The sequence below is a fragment of the Anomaloglossus baeobatrachus genome, chromosome 1 (genome assembly GCF_048569485.1).
Source record: "Anomaloglossus baeobatrachus isolate aAnoBae1 chromosome 1, aAnoBae1.hap1, whole genome shotgun sequence".
In the NCBI taxonomy this organism is placed as follows: domain Eukaryota; kingdom Metazoa; phylum Chordata; class Amphibia; order Anura; family Aromobatidae; genus Anomaloglossus; species Anomaloglossus baeobatrachus.
In genome coordinates this window covers 749823766-749832865 of record NC_134353.1, presented here as the reverse complement: position 1 = coordinate 749832865, position 9100 = coordinate 749823766, and the positions used below count along the sequence as shown (strand labels likewise).

At 45.4% G+C, this 9100-nt stretch overlaps 1 protein-coding gene across 1 annotated transcript in view; it reads left to right on the top strand.

The window, feature by feature from the left end:
• Window positions 1–5957: 5957 nt before the first annotated feature.
• HVCN1 (hydrogen voltage gated channel 1) overlaps window positions 5958–9100 on the top strand; it is a 76740-nt gene continuing 73597 nt past the window's right edge. The window contains exon 1 of the mRNA XM_075323677.1: window positions 5958–6090. The gene's annotated coding sequence lies outside the window, so the exon portion shown is untranslated. The remainder of the gene's footprint in view (window positions 6091–9100) is intronic.

The window sequence follows — 9100 nt, the reverse complement described above, 5'->3', positions numbered from 1 at the left end:
ATTCCGATAGTCATCCAGAAAAGTGGGATGAGTGTCCTGGTTATGTAACCTCGTATGTTATGCGAGTGCTATACAAGTGTGCATTTTTTTCTCACATAGCATCCGTATGCAATGTGTTTTTAAAATCATCTTTTACATCCTCTATGTAATTTTTTGCAAGATAGATAGAATGTTCTCGGAACCGCTGGACTACGCCAGACCTGACTACGGTACATCAGGATTCCCTGGATTACGTCAGAATCTATGGACTATGTCGACCTAATAGAAGCGCCAATTCTGGAGCAGCTGTAGGCTGCTATTTATAGGCTGGACAGAGCTCAATAACCCTGGGTCTCCCCAGTCTGAGAATATCAGCCCTCATCTGTCTGCTTTATCTTGGCTGGGTATCAAAATGGGGGGGAGGGGAGAGAGGACCGCAGGCCTTTTTTAAAATTATTTAAATAACTAAAAAATAAATATAAGCAGTGTGGGGTCCCTCGTATTTTTATACACAGCCAAGATAGCATGCACACTTGGGGACTGCAGCCTCGAGCTATCTGCTTTATCTGTATTGGGTATCAAAACACTGGGAATCCTATGCCATTTTTGCCACTTACAGTTAGGTCCAGAAATATTTGGACAGTGACACAATTTTCGCGAGTTGGGCTCTGCATGCCACCACATTGGATTTGAAATGAAACCTCTACAACAGAATTCAAGTGCAGATTGTAACGTTTAATTTGAAGGTTTGAACAAAAATATCTGATAGAAATTGTAGGAATTGTACACATTTCTTTACAAACACTCCACATTTTAGGAGGTCAAAAGTAATTGGACAAATAAACCAAACCCAAACAAAATATTTTTATTTTCAATATTTTGTTGCGAATCCTTTGGAGGCAATCACTGCCTTAAGTCTGGAACCCATGGACATCACCAAACGCTGGGTTTCCTCCTTCTTAATGCTTTGCCAGGCCTTTACAGCCGCAGCCTTCAGGTCTTGCTTGTTTGTGGGTCTTTCCGTCTTAAGTCTGGATTTGAGCAAGTGAAATGCATGCTCAATTGGGTTAAGATCTGGTGATTGACTTGGAGATTGCAGAATGTTCCACTTTTTTGCAATCATGAACTCCTGGGTAGCATTGGCTGTATGCTTGGGGTCATTGTCCATCTGTACTATGAAGCGCCATCCGATCAACTTTGCGGCATTTGGCTGAATCTGGGCTGAAAGTATATCCCGATACACTTCAGAATTCATCCGGCTACTCTTGTCTGCTGTTATGTCATCAATAAACACAAGTGACCCAGTGCCATTGAAAGCCATGCATGCCCATGCCATCACGTTGCCTCCACCATGTTTTACAGAGGATGTGGTGTGCCTTGGATCATGTGCCGTTCCCTTTCTTCTCCAAACTTTTTTCTTCCCATCATTCTGGTACAGGTTGATCTTTGTCTCATCTGTCCATAGAATACTTTTCCAGAACTGAGCTGGCTTCATGAGGTGTTTTTCAGCAAATTTAACTCTGGCCTGTCTATTTTTGGAATTGATGAATGGTTTGCATCTAGATGTGAACCCTTTGTATTTACTTTCATGGAGTCTTCTCTTTACTGTTGACTTAGAGACAGATACACCTACTTCACTGAGAGTGTTCTGGACTTCAGTTGATGTTGTGAACGGGTTCTTCTTCACCAAAGAAAGTATGCGGCGATCATCCACCACTGTTGTCATCCGTGGACGCCCAGGCCTTTTTGAGTTCCCAAGCTCACCAGTCAATTCCTTTTTTCTCAGAATGTACCCGACTGTTGATTTTGCTACTCCAAGCATGTCTGCTATCTCTCTGATGGTTTTTTTCTTTTTTTTCAGCCTCAGGATGTTCTGCTTCACCTCAATTGAGAGTTCCTTAGACCGCATGTTGTCTGGTCACCGCAACAGCTTCCAAATGCAAAATCACACACCTGTAATCAACCCCAGACCTTTTAACTACTTCATTGATTACAGGTTAACGAGGGAGACGCCTTCAGAGTTAATTGCAGCCCTTAGAGTCCCTTGTCCAATTACTTTTGGTCCCTTGAAAAAGAGGAGACTATGCATTACAGAGCTATGATTCCTAAACCCTTTCTCCGATTTGGATGTGAAAACTCTCATATTGCAGCTGGGAGTGTGCACTTTCAGCCCATATTATATATATAATTGTATTTCTGAACATGTTTTTGTAAACAGCTAAAATAACAAAACTTGTGTCACTGTCCAAATATTTCTGGCCCTGACTGTATTTATTTTTACACTCTACATCCGGGACCCAGGCAGCTAGTGTTGTGAGTAGAGATGAGTGAACCTTAGGCTGAAAGGTCAGGGTTCGGGCTCAGAAAATGACATGAAAATCACCAAGGTGAGTATAGTGCTGTTCTCATGTGTGAGTGATGCCCTGCATTGTGCTTGCTGCGGTTAGTGTTTGATCAGATCAAATTTGGCTCACATTGAGCGTTCTCAGATGTATTGTTCATGGAGAATAATAGAAAAAAACAAACACCGCCCACTCACCTCTGGAAATGTTTTGCTCTTGGCCCATAGCAAAACATATCCGGAGGTGGGTGGGCGGTGTACAATTCATCTGAGAACGCACAATGTAAGCCAAATTTGAGCCCAACACTAACCGCGCAGGGCATCACTCACACACAAGCACAGCACTATACTCAACTTGGTGATTTTCACATCATTTTCCGAGCCCGAACCTCGAGCCTAAAGGTGGCTTTACACGCTACAAGATCGCTAAAGCGATTTTGTTGGGGTAACGGAATTTGTGACGCACATTCGGCCGCCTTAACGATGTCGTTGCATGTGACACCTATTAGCGATTTTAAATTGTCGCAAAAACATTCAAAATCGCTAATCGGTGACATCACCCCCTCTTCCCAATTATCGTTGCTGCTGCGTGTACGATGTTGTTCCTCGTTCCTGCGGCAGCACACATCGCTACGTGTGACGCCGCAGGAACGAGGAACCTCTCCTTACCTGCGTCCCGCCCGCAATGAGGAAGAAAGGAGGTGGGTGGGATGTTCGTCCCGCTCATCTCCTCCCCTCCGCTTTGATTGGGCGGCTGCTTAGTGATGTCGCTGTGACACTAAACGAACCGCCCCCTTAGAAAGGAGGCGGTCCGCCGGTCACAGCGACGTCGCAGAGCAGATATGTGCGTGTGACGCTGCCGTAGCGATAATGTTCGCTACGGCAGCGATCACCACATATCGGCCGTACGATGGGGGCGGGTGCTATCACGCTCGACATCGCTAGCATTGGCTAGCGATGTCGCAGCGTGTAAAGCCCGCTTAAGGCTCACTCATCTCTAGTTGTGAAGTCAACCAATTACAGACACCGGCAGTCTGACTGCAATCAATCACAGACACTGTCACAGAGGGTGGGCAGGGGAAGCAGTGAATATTCATGAAAGTTAATGAGTGGACCCGGAAGGAGTGTGACACAAACGCGGAGACTCGGTAAGTATAATTGTCCTACTGTAATTCCCATTTTGTTTCCCATTGCAGACCCCTAGCCCTTATTAACACTATTTTAGAACACTCAAATTCGGGTCCCCATAGACTTATATGGGATTCAGCATTTAGGTCAAGTTTGGTCCTGAATTGGAATCTTTGTTAAAGTTTGGCAGGACCTGTCGAACATCTCTAGACATGATCATCGGTTTGGCGGCTTCATGGCATAGAGGTAACACCATCGACAAAGCCGCTTCAAGAACGTTATCGACACTGCATTGCAGACAGTGTGTGTACTGAGCCTCATGCTGCATTGCAGACAGTGTTTGCACTGAGCCTCATGCTGCATTGCAGACAGTGTGTGCACTGAGCCTCATGCTCCATTGCATGTGCACTGAGCCTCATGCTGCTTTGCATGTGTGGAATAAGACGCTACACAAACGGCATTTTTTCTAATAAGTGTAAGGCTATGTGCCCACGTTGCGTTCTATTTCGCAGCGTGTAAGTCACTGCATGTGCGACTCAGAACACAGCCGAAAAAGCTGCGTTCTGAGACGCATTCGGCAGAACGCAACGTGCACACATTCCTGGAGAATTCATGCGTTCTGGATGCTTGCTCTGCCATAGACAGAGTGGGAAAAGCATCCAGAACGCACATTTTTCACAGTGCTGTCCCACTCGGCTCTACAGCATCCCCATAGACTTGCAGCAGAGCCGAGTGGGAATGCACTGTCAAAAAGAACATGGCTGGCTGCGAGACAGAGCCGCGCGATCAGAATGAACTCGGATGAACTTCACCTGACTTCATTGTGATCGGGCCGCGTGTGCCGCGGCTTGATTTGCGGTCACACGTGAAGGACTCACCTGTGATCGCAAATCCCCTGAGTGACTACAGTGAGCCGCGCGATCAGCTGTGCTTTCACTCAGGTTACTCGCGGCCACAGCTGCAGTCCTCCACCTCAGAGCGGTGGCCGCGAGTAACCTCAGTGACAGCACAGCTGATCACGCGACTCACTTCAGTTGCTGCATGGAGCTCACAGGAGCGGCGGTGTTCTACTGCCGCTCCTGTCAGCTTCCGATGTAGCAGAGCTGAAAGCGTCGTGGGACCTTGCATGGATCACGTCAGACTTGGAGGTGTTTTTGAGGGGTTAATAAAGTGGTGAAAGAGGGTGTTTTTTTGTCTTTCATTACAAATAAAGGATTTTTTGGGTGTGTGTATTTTCTTTAACTTACAGGTTAACCATGGAAGGTATTCCGGGGAGACACCTGCCTTGATTAACCTAGGACTTAGTGGCAGCTAAGGGCTGCTGCCATTAACTCCTTATTACCCCGTTTGCCACCGCACCAGGGCAATTCGGGATGAGCCGGGTAAAGTCCCGGGACTGTCGCATCTAATGGATGCGGCAATTCCAGGCGGCTGCTGGCTGATATTGTTAGGCTATTTATTTTTTTTACTGCTTCATATAGACATACCCACCGGCGGCTGTTATTGGTTGCAGTGAGACAGCTGTCACTCAGGTTGGGGGCCTGTCTGACTGCTACCAATCATAGGCGCCGGTGGGTGGGGGAAGCAGGGAATACGTGATGGATTAATGAGCGGCCGGCATTTTCAAAAGAGAAGCCGCCACAGTGTGACAGCCGTGCAGTGCCGCGCCGATGATCGGTGAGTATAAGAGAGGGGGTGGGAGGTAGAGACCGACCGAGAGAGAGACCGATCGACAGAGAGAGAAAGACGAAAGACCTGCCTTTGTTATGTCAAAAAAAACATGCGGATCGCAACAAAAATGAAATGCAAACGCACTGCTAAACATTTTGGCAGTGTTTTTCTACAACTCATTGATTTCAATGGGTGTAGAACGCTGCCAAAATGGCAAAAGAATTGACATGTTACTTTTCTAAACGCAGAGATTTTGTCAAATTTTTGACAATCAAAACGCTGCGTTTCAAAAAGCATCTTGTGCACGCATTTTGCATGATTCTCATAGACTTTGCTGGGAAATCAGAACACATGCATTTTGTCAATGACACAGTGCAGTTGTAAACGCAGCCAAAACGCAGAAAAAAAAAACGCAAAGTGCGCACATGGCCTTAAAACCGCAGATTGTGCACTATAGGCATTTTCTCGTTCAAATCAGGCGGAAGCAGGTTTGGAGAGGTTTATATGCAGAATTTGGATCGAAATCTGAAACAAACCCCCCCCCCCCAAAAAATCTCTAATTAAAAACTGTTGCATTTATCTATATGAAGTAGTTTTTCAGTAGTGGTGGACTTCTACAAGTCTCATTCAGACTGATGGGACACAATGTTATCACCAGATCCTCAGGGTGCACAGACTTTAGCGTTGTGCTGACATCTCCCTGTGATATCGCTGCCCTCGGAGTCTCTGGACAACACCAGGAGCAGGAAACTACAAAGCATCATGTGCTGAGGAGAAAAGCGCCGCGTCAGGAGTCGGGGAGGCTCTGAGGAACTACTTGATAACTGTAACACGGCCTCGTATTACAGCGGCGGAAGGAAACAACTGGATCAATCCGCCGCGATTTAAATGACTTGTGAAGTTTGTGAGGCAGAAGTCAGACAGCGCGGACTCGGACTCCTGCGGCCACTATCCCGCCACCTCCGCGAACGGTGAGTAGGGCTCGGCATAGCCGGCTGTACCGCGTGCATGGCTGTGACGCGCTGATGCCTGTAGCGGGTATTCTCCGGCTGTGCACTTACTGCTCTCTCCATGGCAACCGACCGCTGTCACTGAGTGTGGTCGCGGAGTCAGCCTGGTGTGAGCTGCCGGTGTAAGGGACGTCAGTGCTGAGAGGGACCGGTCCTGTACATGGCAGCTTCGCCGTCAGGGAGAGGAGCCATACACAGATACGATGCAGTTACCAGAGCCGCTGTTTTCTGCTTTCTATAGTTTTACACTTTCTGTATCCAAAATCCATCAGATACATCAGCAAATTATTAACAAGAATCATGGCACCTGTGTGTAAGGAAAGGGCAGAAAGCCTGACTCCAGTAGCCGGACACTGGGACCACTGGAGATGCCGTAAATGGCCGCTTCTCTGTGAAACCTGCAGACGGAGGGTATTTTTTTTTTTTTAATGCAGTTCAGTGGGGGTGACTAAATTGCACCCTACTTAAATTAGAAAAGTTAAATTTTTGGCTGGGTAACAGAATAGCACATCTTACAACTTTGCAGCCCTTACAAAGTAATTTTCCTATTGTTGAAGCCCCTAGATTTCCCTTTCATTGCAACCGTACAGTATACCAACAAAGTGCCCCTCAAACACTGTATGATGCCTCCACAGTCCCCTCCACCAGTATGAAGACCCTACTGTACCTACCCTCAACTACCCCAACACAAGCCCACAACTGTGGCCCAACACACCCCATCTGCACTGTATAATGGCCCCCACACACCCCATCTGCACTGTATAATGGCCCCCACACACCCCATCTGCACTGTATAATGGCCCCCACACACCCCATCTGCACTGTATAATGGCCCCCACACACCCCATCTGCACTGTATAATGGCCCCCACACACCCCATCTGCACTGTATAATGGCCCCCACACACCCCATCTGCACTGTATAATGGCCCCCACACACCCCATCTGCACTGTATAATGGCCCCCACACACCCCATCTGCACTGTATAATGGCCCCCACACCTCCTCTGCACTGTATAATGGCCCCCCACACCCCCTCTGCACTGTATGATGGACTTCACACTGTATAATTGCTTGTATACAGTTTAATGGCCCTCAAATAGCCCTCCATAATGTATAAAGGCTCCTTCATAACCCTCCAGATATTATACTGGCCCCCACATAGCCTTCCATATAGTATAATAGGTTCAACCATAGCCCTCCATATAGAATAATGCACACATCATAGTCCTTCATATTGTATAATGCACTCCTCATAATCCTCAATATAGAATAATGCACACACCATAGTTCTCCATATAGTATTGTTGCCACCAGTGTAATTATTGATTTAAAAAACATAAAATAATCCCCTTCTGTCATGGCTCCGGTCTCCATAGTGGGCGTTCTGTAGCTCCTCTCATCTCAGCACAGCAGACATGCCTTAAAGGGGTATTCCCATTGTCAAGATCCTATCCAAATATATGTAATAATAATAGCAAATGCCTTCAATTAGAAATGTAGTATAGTTCTTGTCATTTACTATGTCACTTACCTCATGTTTAGGGCATTGCAGGACCTTAGGTATTCATGGTTATGACCACTAGCAGCTAACTGTGACTGTGTGGTCCTAACCATGGATACTCAAGGTCCTGCAATGCCCTCAACATGAGGTAAGTGACATTGATGATAAAACTATACTACATTTCTAATTGGAGGTATTTGTTAATATCATTAATATTATTATTATGATTATTTATTATTATTACATATTAGTATAGGATCTTGGAGATGGGAATACGTGACGTCATCGCAGCTTCAGATGCTGAGGTAGAATGATGGAGGAGGGAGCTTCAATGGAGGTTTCCCTCTTTCATCATTGCTTTCAACTGTGTCGGCATCCAGGATGGGGGGCAGGGGTGGTGCCGGCACTGGGGCTCGTCCATTCACAGGCCCCATAGCACCAGCGTGGTCTGCTGCCATCAGCAAAACGCCACTGTGTTTAAGGCTGTGTGCGCATTTTGCATTTTTTTTCATGCGTTTTCGCAGCGTTTTGAACTGCAGCGTTTTAATGCAAAATTGCATGCGTTTTGTTTTCCAAGCAAAGTCTATGGGAAATAGGGCTTTCTTGTGCGCACAATGCTGTTAAAAACGCAACGTTATAGTTGCTTAAAATTTGTCAAAATCTCTGCGTTTGAAGAAGCAGCATGTCAATTGTTTGCCATTTTGGCAGAGTTTTGCTAACATTGAAGTCAATGATAATGATCAAAACGCATCCTTAATCAAATTTCTAGCTCTTTACATTCTGTTTTGGTGCAGAACGCATGCGTTTTTGACATTATAGTGAGGTCTTGACGTCTCCTTTCACACACATATCTAGCCCGACTATAAAAAAAAAAGTCAAACTATAATTTAACGTTATTTTACACATAAATATTAAATCGCAATAATATTTTAACTAAAATTAGCTATTTTGTGTGTTTTTAAACCATGAAATTTTTTTTTCCATATTTTTTTTTGTTTCATTGTGTTTGAATTTTTAAACTTTATTTAGTAGTGTATTTGTATTGAAAACGCATCTGTCTTTAAGCACAGAAAATGCATGTAAAACGCGATAAAAACGCTAGAAAAACTGATGCGTATTTCCTGCGTTTTTGTGGTCAAAACCAAATTTGACAAAGACAAATTCTGTCAGAGGATGTGTTCATTTCTGCAAGTTACTGGACGCAACGTGCACACATGGCCTAAGGGGTACGCGCACACAAGTCTTTTAGATGCTGGCGTCTTGAGGTTCCTTTTTGAAGATTTCCGCAATAGGTTAACATATAAACTGCAGCCTGCGGACATAGCCTTAGGATATGCTCTTTCTTTGGGGAGTTTCTAACTTTTCCTAAGGAATTGTCCACTCATTACATTTTTGCCATGCAAAAAAAATGCAGTATTTGACAGTACCAGCAATATGAATGTGCATGCGATTTCATTCTACTTATTTA